We start from the raw sequence: 24,051 nt of genomic DNA on the forward strand, positions 1-24,051 counted from the left end.
TTGTCCTCGGGGAGGTGTCCGCGGCCGTGGTTATTTGCATGGAAATGAAGTGTGATTTTTTTTCAGCATGTCTCCGGGGGATGGACAGATTTCTCTCTCCTCCTTTTGTGCAGTTAATGGGAGTCTGATACCAGAGAGTACAATGGCCGAGAGATCCCAGCATGATATTACACATGGCATCTCAAATGAAAGAAAATATCCAATGAAATCTTACATTGGTCGTAGTAGATTGGGAACCACATCGATCACTATGATCGTCTGCTGTATGAGAGCAATAGATTGTATTCTCCTGTCCTACAGTCATCCTCTCCCCTGAAATGGCTGATAACAGGGGGTAATAGACTGTATTCTCCTGTCCTACAGTCATCCTCTCCCCTGAAATGGCTGATAACAGGGAGCAATAGACTGTATTCTCCTGTCCTACAGTCATCCTCTCCCCTGAAATGGCTGATAACAGGGAGCAATAGACTGTATTCTCCTGTCCTACAGTCATCCTCTCCCCTGACATGGCTGATAACAGGGGGCAATAGATTGTATTCTCCTGTCCTACAGTCATCTTCTCCCCTGAAATGGCTGATAACAGGGGGCAATAGACTGTATTCTCCTGTACTACAGTCATCCTCTCCCCTGACATGGCTGATAACAGGGAGCAATAGATTGTATTCTCCTGTCCTACAGTCATCCTCTCCCCTGACATGGCTGATAACAGGGAGCAATAGATTGTATTCTCCTGTCCTACAGTCATCCTCTCCCCTGAAATGGCTGATAACAGGGGGCAATAGATTGTATTCTCCTGTCCTACAGTTATCCTCTTCCCTGAAATGGCTGATAACAGGGGGCAATAGACTGTATTCTCCTGTCCTACAGTCATCCTCTCCCCTGAAATGGCTGATAACAGGGAGCAATAGACTGTATTCTCCTGTCCTACAGTCATCCTCTCCCCTGAAATGGCTGATAACAGGGGGCAATAGATTGTATTCTCCTGTCCTACAGTCATCCTCTCCCCTGGAATGGCTGATAACAGGGGGCAATAGACTGTATTCTCCTGTCCTACAGTCATCCTCTCCCCCTGAAATGGCTGATAACAGGGAGCAATAGACTGTATTCTCCTGTCCTACAGTCATCCTCTCCCCTGAAATGGCTGATAACAGGGGCAATAGACTGTATTCTCCTGTCCTACAGTCATCCTCTCCCCTGAAATGGCTGATAACAGGGGGCAATAGACTGTATTCTCCTGTCCTACAGTCATCCTCTCCCCTGAAATGGCTGATAACAGGGAGCTATAGATTGTATTCTCCTGTCCTACAGTCATCCTCTCCCCTGAAATGACTGATAACAGGGGGCAATAGACTGTATTCTCCTGTCCTACAGTCATCCTCTCCTCTGAAATGGCTGATAACAGGGAGCAATAGACTGTATTCTCCTGTCCTACAGTCATCCTCCCCCCTGAAATGGCTGATAACAGGGGGCAATAGACTGTATTCTCCTGTCCTACAGTCATCCTCTCCCCTGAAATGGCTGATAACAGGGAGCAATAGATTGTATTCTCCTGTCCTACAGTCATCCTCTCCCCTGAAATGGCTGATAACAGGGGGCAATAGACTGTATTCTTCTGTCCTACAGTCATCCTCTCCCCTGAAATGGCTGATAACAGGGGGCAATAGACTGTATTCTCCTGTCCTACAGTCATCCTCTTCCCTGAAATGGCTGATAACAGGGGGCAATAGACTGTATTCTCCTGTCCTACAGTCATCCTCTCCCCTGAAATGTCTGATAACAGGGGGCAATAGACTGTATTCTCCTGTCCTACAGTCATCCTCTCCCCTGAAATGTCTGATAACAGGGGGCAATAGACTGTATTCTCCTGTCCTACAGTCATCCTCTCCCCTGAAATGGCTGATAACAGGAGGCAATAGACTGTATTCTCCTGTCCTACAGTCATCCTCTCCTCTGAAATGGCTGATAACAGGGGGCAATAGACTGTATTCTCCTGTCCTACAGTCATCCTCTCCCCTGAAATGGCTGATAACAGGGGCAATAGATTGTATTCTCCTGTCCTACAGTCATCCTCTCCTCTGAAATGGCTGATAACAGGGGGCAATAGACTGTATTCTCCTGTCCTACAGTCATCCTCTCCCCTGAAATGTCTGATAACAGGGGGCAATAGACTGTATTCTCCTGTCCTACAGTCATCCTCTCCGCTGAAATGGCTGATAACAGGGGCAATAGACTGTATTCTCCTGTCCTACAGTCATCCTCTCCCCTGAAGTGGCTGATAACAGGGGGCAATAGACTGTATTCTCCTGTCCTACAGTCATCCCATCCCCTGAAATGGCTGATAACAGGGGGCAATAGATGCAGTGCACTGTAAATGCAGGATTTATGCTTCTCTGTTGGTGCATTTGAGTATTACTCGCCAATAGGTCAGTGCTGGGGTCTCCGTCTCACTTCTGGGATTCTGCTCCTGTGTGTCGGTCGGCTCCCGTGGCTCAGTGTGCTGCAGACTTTCTTGCTTGCACCTAGCAGCCCTGTAAATGCCGCGCGTCGTCTGTCTGTCATGTGCTGTCAGAGCGGATCTGCTCGCTGATAGCAGGCGCCCTGTAAATGCGATGTGACGGCACGGCGAGGCATTGCGCAGTTCACTGACCATTACACATCGCCATTTGAAGTTCACTAAACTTTTGCTGAACAGATAGCAGCTTGTAGCTGGCAGAGCAAGTAACCTGGGCCGCGACTTGTGTAATGAGGAGTCCCGCGCCCCCCACCTCCTGTCCATGCCCATGCCTGCAGGAGCTATTTGTGCCCAATTCTTGCTGGTCCGGAGCTGTTGGCACAATCACCCGCCTCCTGCAGTGATTGTAATCTGGGGTGACAGGCGCAGACAAATGACAGCCTGACGTTTAATATTGGCGGTGTGTGAGGGCGGCCGCAGATCCCGCTGCACTCCAATGACTAACCTTCTCAGGCAGGGCCACAGAGGCCCCACAGAAAAAATCCACAGAGATCTGCTGACATCAATGACGTCACGACTGCTATCACTGGCCTGGGTGCGGCTTAGCCCCGTTCTCTTCAATGGTGCTGAGCTGCGCCCAGGCCTATGTTAGTAGTCGTGATGTCACTGGCCTGTGGGAGAGAGCGAGATGGCCTCTGCGCCACTGTCATCCCCGCTGCCTTCTGAAACAGCTGATTGGCAAGGGTCTCAGGTGTCGGACCCCCACCAATCAGATACTGATGATCCATCTTTCATTTTCAAATTGCACATGTCCGGGGATAGTTTGCTAATCTGTGTACAGTCGTGGCCAAAAGTTTTGAGAATTACATAAATATTGGAAAAGTTGCTGCTTAAGTTTTTTTAATAGCAATTTGCATATACTCCAGAATGTTATGAAGAGTGATCAGATGAATTGCATAGTCCTTCTTTGCCATGAAAATTAACTTAATCCCAAAAAACCTTTCCACTGCGTTTCATTGCTGTCATTAAAGGACCTGCTGAGATCATTTCAGTAATCGTCTTGGTAACTCAGGTGAGAATGTTGACGAGCACAAGGCTGGAGATCATTATGTCAGGCTGATTGGGTTAAAATATCAGACTTGACATGTTAAAAGGAGGGTGATGCTTGAAATCATTGTTCTTCCATGGTTAACCATGGTGACCTGCAAAGAAACGCGTGCAGCCATCATTGCGTTGCATAGAAATGGCTTCACAGGCAAGGATATTGTGGCTACTAAGATTGCATCTCAATCAACAATTTATAGGATCATAAAGAACTTCAAGGAAAGAGGTTCAATTCTTGTTAAGAAGACTCCAGGGCGTCCAAGAAAGTCCAGCAAGCGCCAGGATCGTCTCCTAAAGAGGATTCAGCTGCGGGATCGGAGTGCCACCAGTGCAGCGCTTGCGCAGGAATGGCAGCAGGCAGGTGTGAGCGCATCTGCACGCACAGTGAGGCCAAGACTTCTGGAAGATGGCCTGGTGTCAAGAAGGGCAGCAAAGAAGCCACTTCTCTCCAAAAAAAACACCAGGGACAGATTGATCTTCTGCAGAAAGTATGGTGAATGGACTACTGAGGACTGGGGCAAAGTCATATTCTCCGATGAAGCCTCTTTCCGATTGTTTGGGGCATCTGGAAAAAGGCTTGTCCGGAGAAGAAAAGGTGAGCGCTACCATCAGTCCTGTGTCATGCCAACAGTAAAGCATCCTGAGACCATTCATGTGTGGGGTGGCTTCTCATCCAAGGGAGTGGGCTCACTCACAGAAAACACAGCCATGAATAAAGAATGGCACCAAAACACCCTCCAACAGCAACTTCTTCCAACAATCCAACCACAGTTTGGTGAAGAACAATGCATTTTCCAGCACGATGGAGCACCGTGCCATAAGGCAAAAGTGATAACTAAGTGGCTCGGGGACCAAAACGTTGACATTTTGGGTCCATGGCCTGGAAACTCCCCAGATCTTAATCCCATTGAGAACTTGTGGTCAATCCTCAAGAGGCGGGTGGACAAACAAAAACCCACTAATTCTGACAAACTCCAAGAAGTGATTATGAAAGAATGGGTTGTATCAGTCAGGAATTGGCCCAGAAGTGGATTGAGAGCATGCGCAGTCGGATTGCAGAGGTCCTGAAAAAGAAGGGCCAACACTGCAAATACTGACTCTTTGCATAAATGTCATGTAATTGTCGATAAAAGCCTTTGAAACGTATGAAGTGCGTGTAATTATATTTCACTACATCACAGAAACAACTGACACAAAGATCTAAAAGCAGTTTAGCAGCAAACTTTGTGAAAACTAATATTTGTGTCATTCTCAAAACTTTTGGCCACGACTGTAGACACCTGATTTTCAGTGGATCCCATCAAACTGTGATCCACGATCACAGATCTTGTGTGTATGGGCAGCTCTCAAAGGAAGGAATAGCTTATGGCCCCGGTGTCCGCCTGCCTTGTGCCTGCAGCCGATGTGTCTCCGGTTATCCACGCAGTTTGCTCCGGCCTCTGCTCACTCATCCTGTCTGACACTTACCTGTACGGCTGCTCTTAGATCTCGGAGGTCCCGGTGTGCGCCTGCCTTGTGCCTGCTGCCGGTGTGTCTCCGGTTCTCCACGCGGTTTGCTCCGGCCTCTGCTCACTCATCCTGTCCGACACTTACCTGTACGGCAGCTCTTAGATCTCGGAGGTCCCGGTGTCCGCCTGCCTTGTGCCTGCAGCCGATGTGTCTTCGGTTCTCCACGCTGTATGCTCCGGCCTCTGCTCACTCATTCTGTCTGACACTTACCTGTACGGCAGCTCTTAGATCTCGGAGGTCCCGGTGTGCGCCTGCCTTGTGCCTGCTGCCGGTGTGTCTCCGGTTCTCCACGCTGTTTGCTCCGGCCTCTGCTCACTCATCCTGTCTGACACTTACCTGTACGGCAGCTCTTAGATCTCGGAGGTCCCGGTGTCCGCCTGCCTTGTGCCTGCTGCCGGTGTGTCTCCGGTTCTCCACGCTGTATGCTCCGGCCTCTGCTCACTCATCCTGTCTGACACTTACCTGTACGGCAGTTCTTAGATCTCGGAGGTCCCGGTGTGCGCCTGTCTTGTGCCTGCTGCCGGTGTGTCTTCGGTTCTCCACGCTGTATGCTCCGGCCTCTGCTCACTCATCCTGTCTGACACTTACCTGTACGGCAGCTCTTAGATCTCGGAGGTCCCGGTGTCCGCCTGCCTTGTGCCTGCTGCCGGTGTGTCTCCGGTTCTCCACGCTGTATGCTCCGGCCTCTGCTCACTCATCCTGTCTGACACTTACCTGTACGGCAGCTCTTAGATCTCGGAGGTCCCGGTGTCCGCCTGCCTTGTGCCTGCTGCCGGTGTGTCTCCGGTTCTCCACGCTGTATGCTCCGGCCTCTGCTCACTCATCATGTCTGACTCTTACCTGTACGGCAGTTCTAAGATCTCGGAGGTCCCGGTGTCCGCCTGCCTTGTGCCTGCTGCCGGTGTGTCTCCGGTTCTCCACGCTGTTTGCTCCGGCCTCTGCTCACTCATCCTGTCTGACACTTACCTGTACGGCAGCTCTTAGATCTCGGAGGTCCCGGTGTGCGCCTGCCTTGTGCCTGCTGCCGGTGTGTCTCCGGTTCTCCACGCTGTATGCTCCGGCCTCTGCTCACTCATCCTGTCTGACACTTACCTGTACGGCAGTTCTTAGATCTCGGAGGTCCCGGTGTGCGCCTGTCTTGTGCCTGCTGCCGGTGTGTCTTCGGTTCTCCACGCTGTATGCTCCGGCCTCTGCTCACTCATCCTGTCTGACACTTACCTGTACGGCAGCTCTTAGATCTCGGAGGTCCCGGTGTCCGCCTGCCTTGTGCCTGCTGCCGGTGTGTCTCCGGTTCTCCACGCTGTTTGCTCCGGCCTCTGCTCACTCATCCTGTCTGACACTTACCTGTACGGCAGCTCGAAGATCTCGGAGGTCCCGGTGTCCGCCTGCCTTGTGCCTGCTGCCGGTGTGTCTCCGGTTCTCCACGCTGTTTGCTCCGGCCTCTGCTCACTCATCCTGTCTGACACTTACCTGTACGGCAGCTCGAAGATCTCGGAGGTCCCGGTGTCCGCCTGCCTTGTGCCTGCTGCCGGTGTGTCTCCGGTTCTCCACGCTGTATGCTCCGGCCTCTGCTCACTCATCCTGTCTGACACTTACCTGTACGGCAGTTCTTAGATCTCGGAGGTCCCGGTGTCCGCCTGCCTTGTGCCTGCTGCCGGTGTGTCTCCGGTTCTCCACGCTGTATGCTCCGGCCTCTGCTCACTCATCCTGTCTGACACTTACCTGTACGGCAGTTCTTAGATCTCGGAGGTCCCGGTGTGCGCCTGTCTTGTGCCTGCTGCCGGTGTGTCTTCGGTTCTCCACGCTGTATGCTCCGGCCTCTGCTCACTCATCCTGTCTGACACTTACCTGTACGGCAGCTCTTAGATCTCGGAGGTCCCGGTGTCCGCCTGCCTTGTGCCTGCTGCCGGTGTGTCTCCGGTTCTCCACGCTGTATGCTCCGGCCTCTGCTCACTCATCCTGTCTGACACTTACCTGTACGGCAGCTCTTAGATCTCGGAGGTCCCGGTGTCCGCCTGCCTTGTGCCTGCTGCCGGTGTGTCTCCGGTTCTCCACGCTGTATGCTCCGGCCTCTGCTCACTCATCATGTCTGACACTTACCTGTACGGCAGTTCTAAGATCTCGGAGGTCCCGGTGTCCGCCTGCCTTGTGCCTGCTGCCGGTGTGTCTCCGGTTCTCCACGCTGTTTGCTCCGGCCTCTGCTCACTCATCCTGTCTGACACTTACCTGTACGGCAGCTCTTAGATCTCGGAGGTCCCGGTGTCCGCCTGCTGCCGGTGTGTCTCCGGTTCTCCACGCTGTTTGCTCCGGCCTCTGCTCACTCATCCTGTCTGACACTTACCTGTACAGCAGCTCTAAGATCTCGGAGGTCCCGATGTCCGCCTGCCTTGTGCCTGCTGCCGGTGTGTCTCCGGTTCTCCACGCTGTTTGCTCCGGCCTCTGCTCACTCATCCTGTCTGACACTTACCTGTACGGCAGCTCGAAGATCTCGGAGGTCCCGGTGTCCGCCTGCTGCCGGTGTGTCTCCGGTTCTCCACGCTGTTTGCTCCGGCCTCTGCTCACTCATCCTGTCTGACACTTACCTGTACAGCAGCTCTAAGATCTCGGAGGTCCCGATGTCCGCCTGCCTTGTGCCTGCTGCCGGTGTGTCTCCGGTTCTCCACGGTGTTTGCTCCGGCCTCTGCTCACTCATCCTGTCTGACACTTACCTGTACGGCAGCTCTAAGATCTTGGAGGTCCCGGTGTCCGCCTGCCTTGTGCCTGCTGCTGCCGGTGTGTCTCCGGTTCTCCACGCTGTTTGCTCCGGCCTCTGCTCACTCATCCTGTCTGACACTTACCTGTACGGCAGCTCTAAGATCTTGGAGGTCCCGGTGTCCGCCTGCCTTGTGCCTGCTGCTGCCGGTGTGTCTCCGGTTCTCCACGCTGTTTGCTCCGGCCTCTGCTCACTCATCCTGTCTGACACTTACCTGTACGGCAGCTCTTAGATCTCGGAGGTCCCGGTGTCCGCCTGCCTTGTGCCTGCTGCCGGTGTGTCTCCGGTTCTCCACGCTGTTTGCTCCGGCCTCTGCTCACTCATCCTGTCTGACACTTACCTGTACGGCAGCTCTTACATCTCGGAGGTCCCGGTGTCCGCCTGCCTTGTGCCTGCTGCCGGTGTGTCTCCGGTTCTCCACGCTGTTTGCTCCGGCCTCTGCTCACTCATCCTGTCTGACACTAACCTGTACGGCAGCTCTTACATCTCGGAGGTCCCGGTGTCCGCCTGCCTTGTGCCTGCTGCCGGTGTGTCTCCGGTTCTCCACGCTGTATGCTCCGGCCTCTGCTCACTCATCCTGTCTGACACTTACCTGTATGGCAGTTCTTAGATCTCGGAGGTCCCGGTGTCCGCCTGCCTTGTGCCTGCTGCCGGTGTGTCTCCGGTTCTCCACGCTGTATGCTCCGGCCTCTGCTCACTCATCATGTCTGACACTTACCTGTACGGCAGCTCTTAGATCTCGGAGGTCCCGGTGTCCTCCTGCCTTGTGCCTGCTGCCGGTGTGTCTCCGGTTCTCCACGCTGTTTGCTCCGGCCTCTGCTCACTCATCCTGTCTGACACTTACCTGTACGGCAGCTCTAAGATCTCGGAGGTCCCGGTATCCGCCTGCCTTGTGCCTGCTGCCGGTGTGTCTCCGGTTCTCCACGCTGTATGCTCCGGCCTCTGCTCACTCATCCTGTCTGACACTTACCTGTACGGCAGCTCTAAGATCTCGGAGGTCCCGGTATCCGCCTGCCTTGTGCCTGCTGCCGGTGTGTCTCCGGTTCTCCACGCTGTTTGCTCCGGCCTCTGCTCACTCATCCTGTCTGACACTTACCTGTACGGCAGCTCTTACATCTCGGAGGTCCCGGTGTCCGCCTGCCTTGTGCCTGCTGCCGGTGTGTCTCCGGTTCTCCACGCTGTTTGCTCCGGCCTCTGCTCACTCATCCTGTCTGACACTAACCTGTACGGCAGCTCTTACATCTCGGAGGTCCCGGTGTCCGCCTGCCTTGTGCCTGCTGCCGGTGTGTCTCCGGTTCTCCACGCTGTATGCTCCGGCCTCTGCTCACTCATCCTGTCTGACACTTACCTGTATGGCAGTTCTTAGATCTCGGAGGTCCCGGTGTCCGCCTGCCTTGTGCCTGCTGCCGGTGTGTCTCCGGTTCTCCACGCTGTATGCTCCGGCCTCTGCTCACTCATCATGTCTGACACTTACCTGTACGGCAGCTCTTAGATCTCGGAGGTCCCGGTGTCCTCCTGCCTTGTGCCTGCTGCCGGTGTGTCTCCGGTTCTCCACGCTGTTTGCTCCGGCCTCTGCTCACTCATCCTGTCTGACACTTACCTGTACGGCAGCTCTAAGATCTCGGAGGTCCCGGTATCCGCCTGCCTTGTGCCTGCTGCCGGTGTGTCTCCGGTTCTCCACGCTGTATGCTCCGGCCTCTGCTCACTCATCCTGTCTGACACTTACCTGTACGGCAGCTCTAAGATCTCGGAGGTCCCGGTATCCGCCTGCCTTGTGCCTGCTGCCGGTGTGTCTCCGGTTCTCCACGCTGTTTGCTCCGGCCTCTGCTCACTCATCCTGTCTGACACTTACCTGTACGGCAGCTCTAAGATCTCGGAGGTCCCGGTGTCCGCCTGCCTTGTGCCTGCTGCTGCCGGTGTGTCTCCGGTTCTCCACGCTGTATGCTCCGGCCTCTGCTCACTCATCCTGTCTGACACTTACCTGTACGGCAGCTCTTAGATCTCGGAGGTCCCGGTGTCCGCCTGCCTTGTGCCTGCTGCCGGTGTGTCTCCGGTTCTCCACGCTGTATGCTCCGGCCTCTGCTCACTCATCCTGTCTGACACTTACCTGTACGGCAGCTCTTAGATCTCGGAGGTCCCGGTGTCCGCCTGCCTTGTGCCTGCTGCCGGTGTGTCTCCGGTTCTCCACGCGGTTTGCTCCGGCCTCTGCTCACTCATCCTGTCCGACACTTACCTGTACGGCAGCTCTTAGATCTCGGAGGTCCCGGTGTCCGCCTGCCTTGTGCCTGCTGCCCGTGTGTCTCCGGTTCTCCACGCTGTTTGCTCCGGCCTCTGCTCACTCATCCTGTCTGACACTTACCTGTACGGCAGCTCTTAGATCTCGGAGGTCCCGGTGTCCGCCTGCCTTGTGCCTGCTGCCGGTGTGTCTCCGGTTCTCCACGCTGTTTGCTCCGGCCTCTGCTCACTCATCCTGTCTGACACTTACCTGTACGCCAGCTCTTAGGTCTCGGAGGTCCCGGTGTCCGCCTGCCTTGTGCCTGCTGCCCGTGTGTCTCCGGTTCTCCACGCTGTATGCTCCGGCCTCTGCTCACTCATCCTGTCTGACACTTACCTGTACGGCAGCTCTAAGATCTTGGAGGTCCCGGTGTCCGCCTGCCTTGTGCCTGCTGCCGGTGTGTCTCCGGTTCTCCACGCTGTTTGCTCCGGCCTCTGCTCACTCATCCTGTCTGACACTTACCTGTACGGCTGCTCTTAGATCTCGAAGGTCCCGATGTGCGCTTGCCTTGTGCCTGCAGCCGATGTGTCTCCGGTTCTCCACGCTGTTTGCTCCGGCCTCTGCTCACTCATCCTGTCTGACACTTACCTGTACGGCAGCTCTTAGATCTCGGAGGTCCCGATGTGCGCTTGCCTTGTGCCTGCAGCCGATGTGTCTCCGGTTCTCCACGCTGTTTGCTCCGGCCTCTGCTCACTCATCCTGTCTGACACTTACCTGTACGGCAGCTCTTAGATCTCGGAGGTCCCGGTGTGCGCTTGCCTTGTGCCTGCTGCTGCCGGTGTGTCTCCGGTTCTCCACGCTGTTTGCTCCGGCCTCTGCTCACTCATCCTGTCTGACACTTACCTGTACGGCAGCTCTTAGATCTCGGAGGTCCCGGTGTGCGCCTGCCTTGTGCCTGCTGCCGGTGTGTCTCCGGTTCTCCACGCTGTTTGCTCCGGCCTCTGCTCACTCATCCTGTCTGACACTTACCTGTACGGCAGCTCTTAGATCTCGGAGGTCCCGGTGTGCGCCTGCCTTGTGCCTGCTGCCGGTGTGTCTCCGGTTCTCCACGCTGTTTGCTCCGGCCTCTGCTCACTCATCCTGTCTGACACTTACCTGTACGGCAGTTCTTAGATCTCGGAGGTCCCGGTGTCCGCCTGCTGCCGGTGTGTCTCCGGTTCTCCACGCTGTTTGCTCCGGCCTCTGCTCACTCATCCTGTCTGACACTTACCTGTACGGCAGTTCTTAGATCTCGGAGGTCCCGATGTCCGCCTGCCTTGTGCCTGCCTTGTGCCTGCTTCTGCCACGCTTTCATAATGAGGGAGGTTTATTAGTGGCTGCAATTAATAAGGCAATATGTAATAACATTGCGGGTAAATTTCATCACGGGGAATTAATATGCGATTACAGGGCGAGCGAACCCAGGGCAGAGTGTTAATTAATGTGTAATTACAGTGTAAACATAATTACAGGTAATGAGTGGATCCCATACAGGGGTGGAGTAGATGCGGCGGCGTCCCCGGCAGAGGAATCTGGTTAATATTCAATTAGACATCAAACCTTCACCCTCTTCTAGGTGATAAAGAACAATAAGGAGCTGAAGCCTCTCATCAGATCCGGGGGGAGACATTAGACGCCCCCTCCTTTCATGTAAAGAAATGAGATCCTGGGTCTTTTCTCTTTTAAATACGCCTCAGAGAAAAAAGCCGAACTCTGAACGCGTTCTTTTCATTCGCTGCTTCCGTCTTGTTAACATGTGTTGCCTTTGGGGTAATCAGGGAAAAAATATTATGTCCTTTTACAATTACCGGGTTTTGGAATATTAAAATGTCTCAGTGCATCGGCAGCGGCACTTTGATTGGTATTCTAACCTTTGACTACACCATAAAGTGAGCCGCTCTTAGAGCCAATATTGCTGGGCTGAAATTTAATTCCGAAATGATTCCAGATAATAGGCAGACAGATAATATATGCATGAAGGATATTATGTTTGGGATAGATGCAGCAGGGCCAGGGCGCAGGAGCTGAATAATAGCCCAGAGTGAGTTATAATCTGCAGGGTAGAAATACCTAAGTGTCAGCCCTCGAATAGGAACCATTAAATCAAAGACAGGCGGAAGAGGGAGGAGAGCGCCAGTGGCCGCGGCAGCGCTGCCTCCCCGCCGTCCTCCCGCTCCACCTTATACTTATGTATTTATTATTCTTCCACACTAGTGAGATCCTTCCACAGTCTTGTGGTTTGGCACATCCCGGGTCGTCACCCGCCGGAGGCCACTACATTGTTTGGGAAGTGGCGCTTTTGCTGCCTTCTCTCTGTAGCGGGTCTTATTCTGCAGTTGGAGCCACGTGACCCTGACACTGGTTCACCTTGTTATCCTGCCATGGACCCCATATGGTAGGTACTAACGACCTACATGCCAAGAACACCCCACAAAACCGTCCGCTTTGGAGATGCTCGAACCCAGTGGTCCTGACACCACCATTTGGCCCCTGTCAGAGTCGCTCAGATCCTTCCACTTGCTAATTTTTCCTGCTTTCACCAACATCAAGAACTGACTGTTCATATGCTGTGTGATATATCCCCCCGCTACAGGCGCCATTGTGCCACCGCTGACTCTTCTGATCCGTGGAGCCCACAACACATTGAGTTTAATTCTCATATGTTCAGATAAATACCCATTGATCTGTAATTAACTTTGCAATGATTTAATGTGCCCCTGCAGCAGCCAAGGCTCAGAAAACGCTTTACACATGCTACATTTAACTGATTCTTCCTCTTCCCGTACAGAGACTAATGTTTATTAGACGTGATAGAGCAGCATCCGTACATGATCAGGGATGCCAACGTCTGGCTTCTCAAATTTGCCTTTAGGGGTCGCTGTAAACATTTATTAAGTTTTGTAGCTGGATGATCATTTGGCCAAATCCTCCGTAAATCTTACGACAAGTTCACATTCTTCCAAAAAACTTACAGAATCCTATAAACCATTTCACATAAAACTTCAGGAGAATGAGTGACATAAGGAGACATTTCATCACATACGTAAACCACTCCACATTCTGATATTTCTATGTTATGAGGTCTCCCTCTCAAGCCACAGATCCCAGCTACTTAAGAATATATAATACCACCCTATGTACAAGAATATAACTACTATAATACTGCTCCTATGTACAGGAATATAACTACTATAATACTGCTCCTATGTACAAGAATATAACTACTATAATACTGCTCCTATGTACAAGAGTATAACTACTATAATACTGCTCCTATGTACAAGAATATAACTACTATAATACTGCTCCTATGTACAGGAATATAACTACTATAATACTACTCCTATGTACAAGAATATAACTACTATAATACTGCTCCTATGTACAAGAATATAACTACTATAATACTGCCTCCTATATACAAGAATATAACTACTATAATACTGCTCCTATGTACAAGGATTTAACTACTATAATACTGCCTCCTATGTACAAGAATATAACTACTATAATACTGCTCCTATGTACAAGAATATAACTACTATAATACTGCTCCTATGTACAAGAATATAACTACTATAATACTGCTTCTATGTACAAGAATATAACTACTATAATACTGCCTCCTATATACAAGAATATAACTACTATAATACTGCTCCTATGTACAAGAATATAACCACTATAATACTGCCTCCTATGTACAAGAATATAACTACTATAATACTGCCTCCTATTTACAAGAATATAACTACTATAATACTGCTCCTATGTACAAGAATATAACTACTATAATACTGCTCCTATGTACAAGAATATAACTACTATAATACTGCTCCTATGTACAAGAATATAACTACTATAATACTGCTCCTATGTACAAGAATATAACTACTATAATACTGCTCCTATGTACAAGAATATAACTACTATAATACTGCTTCTATGTACAAGAATATAACTACTATAATACTGCCTCCTATGTACAAGAATATAACTACTATAATACTGCTTCTATGTACAAGAATATAACTACTATAATACTGCCTCCTATATACAAGAATATAACTACTATAATACTGCTCCTATGTACAAGAATATAACCACTATAATACTGCCTCCTATGTACAAGAATATAACTACTATAATACTGCCTCCTATGTACAAGAATATAACTACTATAATACTGCTCCTATGTACAAGAATATAACTACTATAATACTGCTCCTATGTACAAGAATATAACTACTATAATACTGCCTCCTATGTACAAGAATATAACTACTATAATACTGCTCCTATGTACAAGGATATAACTGCTATAATACTGCCTCCTATGTACAAGAATATAACTACTATAATACTGCTCCTATGTACAAGGATATAACTGCTATAATACTGCCTCCTATGTACAAGAATATAACTACTATAATACTGCTCCTATGTACAAGAATATAACTACTATAATACTGCTCCTATGTACAAGAATATAACTACTATAATACTGCTTCTATGTACAAGAATATAACTACTATAATACTGCCTCCTATGTACAAGAATATAACTACTATAATACTGCTTCTATGTACAAGAATATAACTACTATAATACTGCCTCCTATATACAAGAATATAACTACTATAATACTGCTCCTATGTACAAGAATATAACCACTATAATACTGCCTCCTATGTACAAGAATATAACTACTATAATACTGCCTCCTATGTACAAGAATATAACTACTATAATACTGCTCCTATGTACAAGAATATAACTACTATAATACTGCTCCTATGTACAAGAATATAACTACTATAATACTGCCTCCTATGTACAAGAATATAACTACTATAATACTGCTCCTATGTACAAGGATATAACTGCTATAATACTGCCTCCTATGTACAAGAATATAACTACTATAATACTGCTCCTATGTACAAGAATATAACTACTATAATACTGCTCCTATGTACAGTAATATACCTACTATAATACTGCCTCCTATGTACAAGAATATAACAACAATAATACTGCTTCTATGTACAAGAATATAACTACTATAATACTGCCTCCTATGTACAAGAATATAACTACTATAATACTGCTTCTATGTACAAGAATATAACTACTATAATACTGCCTCCTATATACAAGAATATAACTACTATAATACTGCTCCTATGTACAAGAATATAACCACTATAATACTGCCTCCTATGTACAAGAATATAACTGCTATAATACTGCCTCCTATGTACAAGAATATAACTACTATAATACTGCCTCCTATGTACAGGAATATAACTACTATAATACTGCTCCTAGGTACAAGAATATAACTACTATAATACTGCTCCTATGTACAAGAATATAACTACTATAATACTGCCTCCTATGTACAAGAATATAACTACTATAATACTGCTCCTATGTACAGGAATATAACTACTATAATACTGCTCCTATGTACAAGAATATAACTACTATAATACTGCTCCTATGTACAAGAGTATAACTACTATAATACTGCTCCTATGTACAAGAATATAACTACTATAATACTGCCTCCTATGTACAAGGATTTAACTACTATAATACTGCCTCCTATGTACAAGAATATAACTACTATAATACTGCTCCTATGTACAAGAATATAACTACTATAATACTGCTCCTATGTACAAGAATATAACTACTATAATACTGCCTCCTATGTACAAGAATATAACTACTATAATACTGCCTCCTATGTACAAGAATATAACTACTATAATACTGCTCCTATATACAAGAATATAACTACTATAATACTGCCTCCTATGTACAAGAGTATAACTACTATAATACTGCCTCCTATGTACAAGAGTATAACTACTATAATACTGCCTCCTATGTACAAGACTATAACTACTATAATGCTGCTCCTATGTACAAGAATATAACTACTATAATACTGCCTCCTATGTACAGGGATAGAACTACTATAATATTGCTCCTATGTACAAGGATATAACTACTATAATACTGCCTCCTATGTACAAGAATATAACTACTATAATACTGCCTCCTATGTACAAGAATATAACTGCTATAATACTGCTCCTATGTACAAGAATATAACTACTATAATACTGCTCCTATGTACAAGAATATAACTACTATAATACTGCTCCTATGTACAAGAATATAACTACTATAATACTGCCTCCTATGTACAAGAATATAACTACTATAATACTGCTCCTATGTACAAGAATATAACTACTATAATACTGCTCCTATGTACAAGAATATAACTACTATAATACTGCTTCTATGTACAGAAATATAACTACTATAATACTGCTCCTATGTACAAGAATATAACTACTATAATACTGCTCCTATGTACAAGAATAACTACTATAATACTGCTCCTATGTACAAGAATATAACTACTATAATACTGCTCCTATGTACAAGAATATAACTACTATAATACTGCTCCTATGTACAGGAATATAACTACTATAATACTGCTCCTATGTACAAGAATATAACTACTATAATACTGCTCCTATGTACAAGAATATAACTACTATAATACTGCTCCTGTGTACAAGAATATAACTACTATAATACTGCTCCTGTGTACAAGTATATAACTACTATAATACTGCTTCTATGTACAAGAATATAACTACTATAATACTGCTCCTATGTACAAGGATATAACTGCTATAATACTGCCTCCTATGTACAAGAATATAACTACTATAATACTGCTCCTATGTACAAGAATATAACTACTATAATACTGCTCCTATGTACAGTAATATACCTACTATAATACTGCCTCCTATGTACAAGAATATAACAACTATAATACTGCCTCCTATGTACAGGAATATAACTACTATAATACTGCTCCTATGTACAAGAATATAACTACTATAATACTACCTCCTATGTACAAGAATATAACTACTATAATACTGCTCCTATGTACAAGAATATAACTACTATAATACTGCCTCCTATGTACAAGAGTATAACTACTATAATACTGCCTCCTATGTACAAGAATATAACTACTATAATGCTGCTCCTATGTACAAGAATATAACTACTATAATACTGCTCCTATGTACAAGAATATAACTACTATAATACTGCTCCTATGTTCAAGAATATATCTACTATAATACTGCTCCTATGTACAAGGATATAACTACTATAATACTGCTCCTATGTACAAGAATATAGCTACTATAATACTGCTCCTATGTACAGGAATATAACTACTATAATGCTGCTCCTATGTACAAGAATATAACTACTATAATACTGCTCCTATGTACAAGAATATAACTACTATAATACTGCCTCCTATGTACAGGGATATAACTACTATAATACTGCCTCCTATGTACAGGGATAGAACTACTATAATGCTGCTCCTATGTACTATTATATGACACTTAATGTCGGTTTCTGCCCCTGCTCTGTGGTATTATATGGAGGTATTTTCTTCTCCTTTGTTTCTCTTGCAGAGATTCTGTGGAGACTTATCGTCTATGAATTGTTATAATCTGAGGATTCTTATATTATGGCGGTTTTTGCTACCGTCAGTGCTGTGCGGCGCGATCTCTGGACGTCCTTTACTCGCCATAAATCCGGCCTTCATTATTATGTCCGAGGGATGAATGTCGCCGCTTCTTTGTCCTGTCCGATTCATGAGATCTTGTGATGGTTTGATATAAATTGTAGACATCAGGGTTTACGTTGTGTTTTATCTGCGCTGCTCCTCTCCAGGCTTTGTCTGGACGTCTCTGGAATATTTGGGGAACGCTCCTTGGTCTTTGGGCTGCCAGAGGCACAGTTTTATAATTTGAGTACATCGTTATTCCTGGTGTCTCTTCCATCTTTCTGGTTGTGGGAAAGCTGGGTGATATCCAGGGTGCACAGCACCAGAGCTCCATAGGAGATCTTCTCCTGTTCTCCTTTAGTCTCTTCCGTCTCTAGTAAAGCTGGGTGACCGGTGACCTTGGCCTTCGTATTTCACCCTCGGCAGTAGAGGCACAGAGGCTGTATCTCTGCATTAATGGGCAGATCTAGCACGTAGAGGTGGGAAAGCTGAGTGGCTGTAATGGTTCTCACCCAACTTTACCACTAGCGCCTTCAAGGTATGTCTCATGTTATATGGACGGTGTTATCTGACATATACAGGTAGTCTTCAGGAAGGGGCGTGAGGCATTCATTTTATTCTGTAACAATGTCACATCAGGACGCTGAGATTTACGGCTCCTGTAACATGCCGTGATGAGCGTGGCCCTTCTGCACACGTCTTTTATTTGTGGGATTTTTGGATCCTGTTCAGCCTGAATATACATAGACACTGAGGGAGTGTCAGGGAGCGAACAGCTGCCGCCATGATTCCCCTTCTTGTCAGTACTGACACTTGTCCTTCGGCCGCTTGCACTTCATTTGTGGTTTTATGATAGAATTAAATTTATGTCAGCATCGCACTGAGGCGGAGCGTGAAGGCTGCGAGGTCAGAAGGGAGTCACACATGGCGGTATGGAAATGGCCGAGACGCTGAGGAGAGTAGGAAAGATATACAAAGTGACGTAACAGGAGCTGGAGGACAGGAGAACCACAAGTCCCAGACAAATTAAAATCCATCCTGGTGGTTGCAAAATGTATCTCCAGCCACATTTACTGTTTCTTTCTACTGTGTAGTCCCTGTATGTATCCATGACATTACTTAATGATCCAGTACTGATCTGGATGTACGTCCTATACTCCAGAGCTGCACTCACTATTCTGCTGGTACAGTCAGTGTGCATACATTACTTATCTTGTACTGATCCGGAGGTATGTCCTGTATTATACTCCAGAGCTGCACTCACTATTCTGCTGGTGCAGTCACTGTGTACATACATTACTTATCTTGTACTGATCCGGAGGTATGTCCTGTATTATACTCCAGAGCTGCACTCACTATTCTGCTGGTACAGTCAATGTGTACATACATTACTTATCCTGTACTGATCCTGAGTTACATCCTGTATTATATTCCAGAGCTGCACTCACTATTCTGCTGGTGCAGTCACTGTGTACATAAATTACTTATCCTGTACTGATCCTGAGTTACATCCTGTATTATACTCCAGAGCTGCACTCACTATTCTGCTGGTGCAGTCACTGTGTACACACATTACTTATCCTGTACTGATCCTGAGTTACATCCTGTATTATATTCCAGAGCTGCACTCACTATTCTGCTGGTGCAGTCACTGTGTACATACATTACTTATCCTGTACTGATCCTGAGTTACATCCTGTATTATACTCCAGAGCTGCACTCACTATTCTGCTGGTGCAGTCACTGTGTACATACATTACTTATCCTGTACTGATCCTGAGTTACATCCTGTATTATACTCCAGAGCTGCACTCACTATTCTGCTGGTGCAGTCACTGTGTACATACATTACTTATCCTGTACTGATCCTGAGTTACATCCTGTATTATACTCCAGAGCTGCACTCACTATTCTGCTGGTGCAGTCACTGTGTACACACATTACTTATCCTGTACTGATCCTGAGTTACATCCTGTATTATACTCCAGAGCTGCACTCACTATTCTGCTGGTGCAGTCACTGTGTACACACATTACTTATCCTGTACTGATCCTGAGTTACATTCTGTATTATACTCCAGAGCTGCACTCACTTTTCAGTTATTTTTGCCTGGAAAGGAAGTACTTTTTGCAGAACCTTTTCTCTTTTAAAGCTGATCTCAGATGTTGGTCACACAAACTGACCATAACTGGCGCTAAAAATAACGGATCTGTTTTTTTTGTTTTGTTTTTTATATAATTTTTCTGTTCGATTTAGGCTGAGTTCCGATCAGCGTTCAGCCTTTCCGTCCTCCTGTTCGGTTATAGGATCAGAAGAACAGAGAGGACGGATGCGGCACAGAACTGAGCTGATCGGAGCCGACGGACCGCCTAGATTATAATGAAGTCCTATGCGACAACTTTTGTCTCCGCTTGAAAAATCTTCCTCTGAGCAGAATCCTAACGGACTCCATGATAGTTTCTGGACTCTCACTGCAATCTTTGGTGGCCATTTGGCACCAGGAGTGGTGTGGAGTGGGCTCGGCATGCATGTTGGTACCTGCATTCCTTGGATATAATGGAGGCCATTTTGGCACCAAAATTACAGAAAGTAAGGCAGGCCCAGCATGCATGTGGAACCTACACTCGCTGAATTGTATGTAGCCGTCATGGCAAATAACAGTAGAATTTAGTGTTAGGACCCGTCTTACAGAGATCGCCTTGACGTGCAGCAGACGGGCTCAGATAATTTTGTACAAAATGATTTGCCTAGCATCTCTAACTTATTAGTGTAGCACTTGCAATAATTAGCAATTTTGTACTTTATTTGATTTGCAGAGAGCTGTTGCATTGCATGTTTTGTTTTACAGTCTTGTTCTCAGCCACAGCAACGTGCCCCTGCGCTTTGGGATGTGCTGACTGACCCCCTTTTTCTTTGCACCATGATATTCTATGGGGCCTGTCGGCTCCGATCAGCTCAGTTTTTTCTGTTCTTCTGATCCTATAACCGAACAGGAGGACGGAAAGGCTGAACGCCGATGTGATCCCGTCCTGCGTGTTGGTGTGACTGGTGTTACACCGCGCCCCGTGCACTGTACTTATCTTTACGACTGTAACCGCTGGGGGCCCGACCGCTTGTTGGTGTGACTGGTGTTACACCGTGCACTGTACTTATCTGTACGACTGTAACTGCTGGGGGCCCGTCCTGCGTGTTGGTGTGACTTGTCTTACTCCGCGCCCCGTGCACTGAACTTATCTTTATGACTGTAACCGCTGGGGGCCCGACCGCTTGTTGGTGTGACTGGTGTTACACCGTGCACTGTACTTATCTGTACGACTGTAACCGCTGGGGGCCCGTCCTGCGTGTTGGTGTGACTTGTCTTACTCCGCGCCCCGTGCACTGAACTTATCTTTATGACTGTAACCGCTGGGGGCCCGACCGCTTGTTGATGTGACTGGTGTTACACCGTGCCCCATGCACTGAACTTATCTGTACGACTGTAACCGCTGGGGGCCCGACCACTTGTTGGTGTGACTGGTGTTACACCGCACCCCGTGCACTGAACTTATCTGTATGACTGTAACCGCTGGGGGCCCGACCGCTTGTTGGTGTGACTGGTGTTACACTGCGCCCCGTGCACTGTACTTATCTGTACGACTGTAACCGCTGGGGGCCCGACCGCTTGTTGGTGTGACTGGTGTTACACTGCGCCCCGTGCACTGTACTTATCTGTACGACTGTAACCGCTGGGGGCCCGACCGCTTGTTGGTGTGACTGGTGTTGCACCGCGCCCCGTGCACTGTACTTATCTGTACGACTGTCACCGCTGGGGGCCCGACCGCTTGTTGGTGTGACTGGTGTTACACCGCGCACTGTACTTATCTGTACGACTGTAACCGCTGGGGGCCCGACCGCTTGTTGGTGTGACTGGTGTTACACTGCGCCCCGTGCACTGTACTTATCTGTACGACTGTAACCGCTGGGGGCCCGACCGCTTGTTGGTGTGACTGGTGTTACACTGCGCCCCGTGCACTGTACTTATCTGTACGACTGTAACCGCTGGGGGCCCGACCGCTTGTTGGTGTGACTGGTGTTACACTGCGCCCCGTGCACTGTACTTATCTGTACGACTGTAACCGCTGGGGGCCCGACCGCTTGTTGGTGTGACTGGTGTTACACTGCGCCCCGTGCACTGTACTTATCTGTACGACTGTAACCGCTGGGGGCCCGACCGCTTGTTGGTGTGACTGGTGTTACACTGCGCCCCGTGCACTGTACTTATCTGTACGGCTGTAACCGCTGGGGGCCCGACCGCTTGTTTGTGTGACTGGTGTTGCACCGCGCCCCGTGCACTGTACTTATCTGTACGACTGTAACCGCTGGGGGCCCGACCGCTTGTTGGTGTGACTGGTGTTACACTGCGCCCCGTGCACTGTACTTATCTGTACGACTGTAACCGCTGGGGGCCCGACCGCTTGTTGGTGTGACTGGTGTTACACTGTGCCCCGTGCACTGTACTTATCTGTACGACTGTAACCGCTGGGGGCCCGACCGCTTGTTGGTGTGACTGGTGTTGCACCGCGCCCCGTGCACTGTACTTATCTGTACGACTGTCACCGCTGGGGGCCCGACCGCTTGTTGGTGTGACTGGTGTTACACTGCGCCCCGTGCACTGTACTTATCTGTACGACTGTAACCGCTGGGGGCCCGACCGCTTGTTGGTGTGACTGGTGTTACACCGCGCACTGTACTTATCTGTACGACTGTCACCGCTGGGGGCCCGACCGCTTGTTGGTGTGACTGGTGTTACACCGCGCACTGTACTTATCTGTACGACTGTAACCTCTGGGGGCCCGACCGCTTGTTGTGGTTTTTTCCTGTTTTGCAGTTTTCTCATCTGCAGCTCAGGGTGACGTGGACTTGGGTGTCACCGGCTGCGCAGGGTGAGGACAGGCGACATCAGACTGCAGGGCGTCCTGCGGCTGAGAGCTGGAGATGAGCTCACATTGGCTCCTCAGGGGTTACCTCGGCTTTTTATTTCCCCCATTTGCACGTGCTGATGGTATACGACCTGAATATAAATCCGCCATGATACCGGGCGCAGCGTTTACTGCCATGCCGAGGTGACGGCTGCGGATTTTATCTGTTTTATCATTTTACTTTATTATTCTTTTATTAAATACATAAAGAGAAAATTGCATCGGCAACTTCACATAAACATGGCGATGGGCGTGGTCAGACCGCTCTGCGCAGGGCCCGCCGCTGCCGCCTCATGGGGGGGCCAGTGATGCCGAGTGTGATGGAGACCCCTGAACCAGAGAATCTCTTAATTCTTTTCTCTTTTATTTTTTTAAACAAAATTTTTGTTATAAATTTGCTCCGAATGTCCAAATCCTGTGCAAGACCCCCCTCTGGAGAGGAATTGACCAGTCCATCTCCACAGCTGAGGCTCGTCACAGTGTGTCGGTGTATGTCGTCTGCAGCATAAACATCTCTACTGTGTATCAGTACATGATTGGCCAGCACCGTCAGGTGCGAGAAGGGTTAAGTCTGTACACGGAGTCAAGCTTTGGATGAAACCTAACTAGTGTTTTCATTCTCTGGCAGCAAACAGAGGTAATGAAAATTGTGAGGCATTGAAGCACTAAGGTGCACATTTGCTGAGCTGTTACTACCTGTTTTTGGTGTTAACTGCGGCAACAGAAAATTAGCAAATTCTGACAGGCAGTAAATTGGTGTAAAAAAAAGGATATTTTCTCGTCACTTGCAGATTTGAAAAGTAGCCACAAAGGTCGGGGTGTGCCACAAAGGTCGGGGTGTGCCACAAAGGTCGGGGTGTGCCACAAAGGTCGGGGTGTGCTGTGTGCAGAGGTTCCCTCACAGGCCGCCGTCCATCCGGGACCCTGGTTTCTTGCAGGAGACCATGATGGCGGCACACAAATCCGCCGTCCATGATTTGCAGAGCCTTGTTACCTTTGTGATGATGGGAGTAGTTGTCCCTGTTTGGATCCTCCGCTGCGCTCGCCTTTCTTCCAGTCTATGTATGAAAGTAATAATGTGTATAAATGGCTTTATTAAGGGCCCGCGGCTGCACCTCCATCCGAGGCCTCCGCTCTGCCGCTCTCTAACAGTTCACGTTCCCGATAAAATATATCGCAGAGAAAAAACACAAGATGATGTTTGTTCTGCCTAATTATCAGAAGTGTTACTTTACGAGGATTGCAGCACATTATACTTTTATTGTGGTGTAATTATACCAGCTGCCTGTGGTCTGTGTCATAAAACTGCAAAAAAATGCCTCATTATCCCTGGAAAGAAAGCTTTTCCTCCTGTTTTTATTATTCCTATTTTTTCCCTTTCCCTTTTGT

At 48.1% G+C, this 24,051-nt stretch overlaps 1 protein-coding gene across 1 annotated transcript in view; it reads left to right on the forward strand.

Moving 5' to 3' along the window:
- ERI3 (ERI1 exoribonuclease family member 3) overlaps nt 1-24,051 on the forward strand; it is a 275,711-nt gene that overhangs the window by 79,934 nt on the left and 171,726 nt on the right. The window lies entirely within an intron of this gene.

This window comes from Bufo bufo, chromosome 9 (genome assembly GCF_905171765.1).
Source record: "Bufo bufo chromosome 9, aBufBuf1.1, whole genome shotgun sequence".
NCBI classification, from domain to species: domain Eukaryota; kingdom Metazoa; phylum Chordata; class Amphibia; order Anura; family Bufonidae; genus Bufo; species Bufo bufo.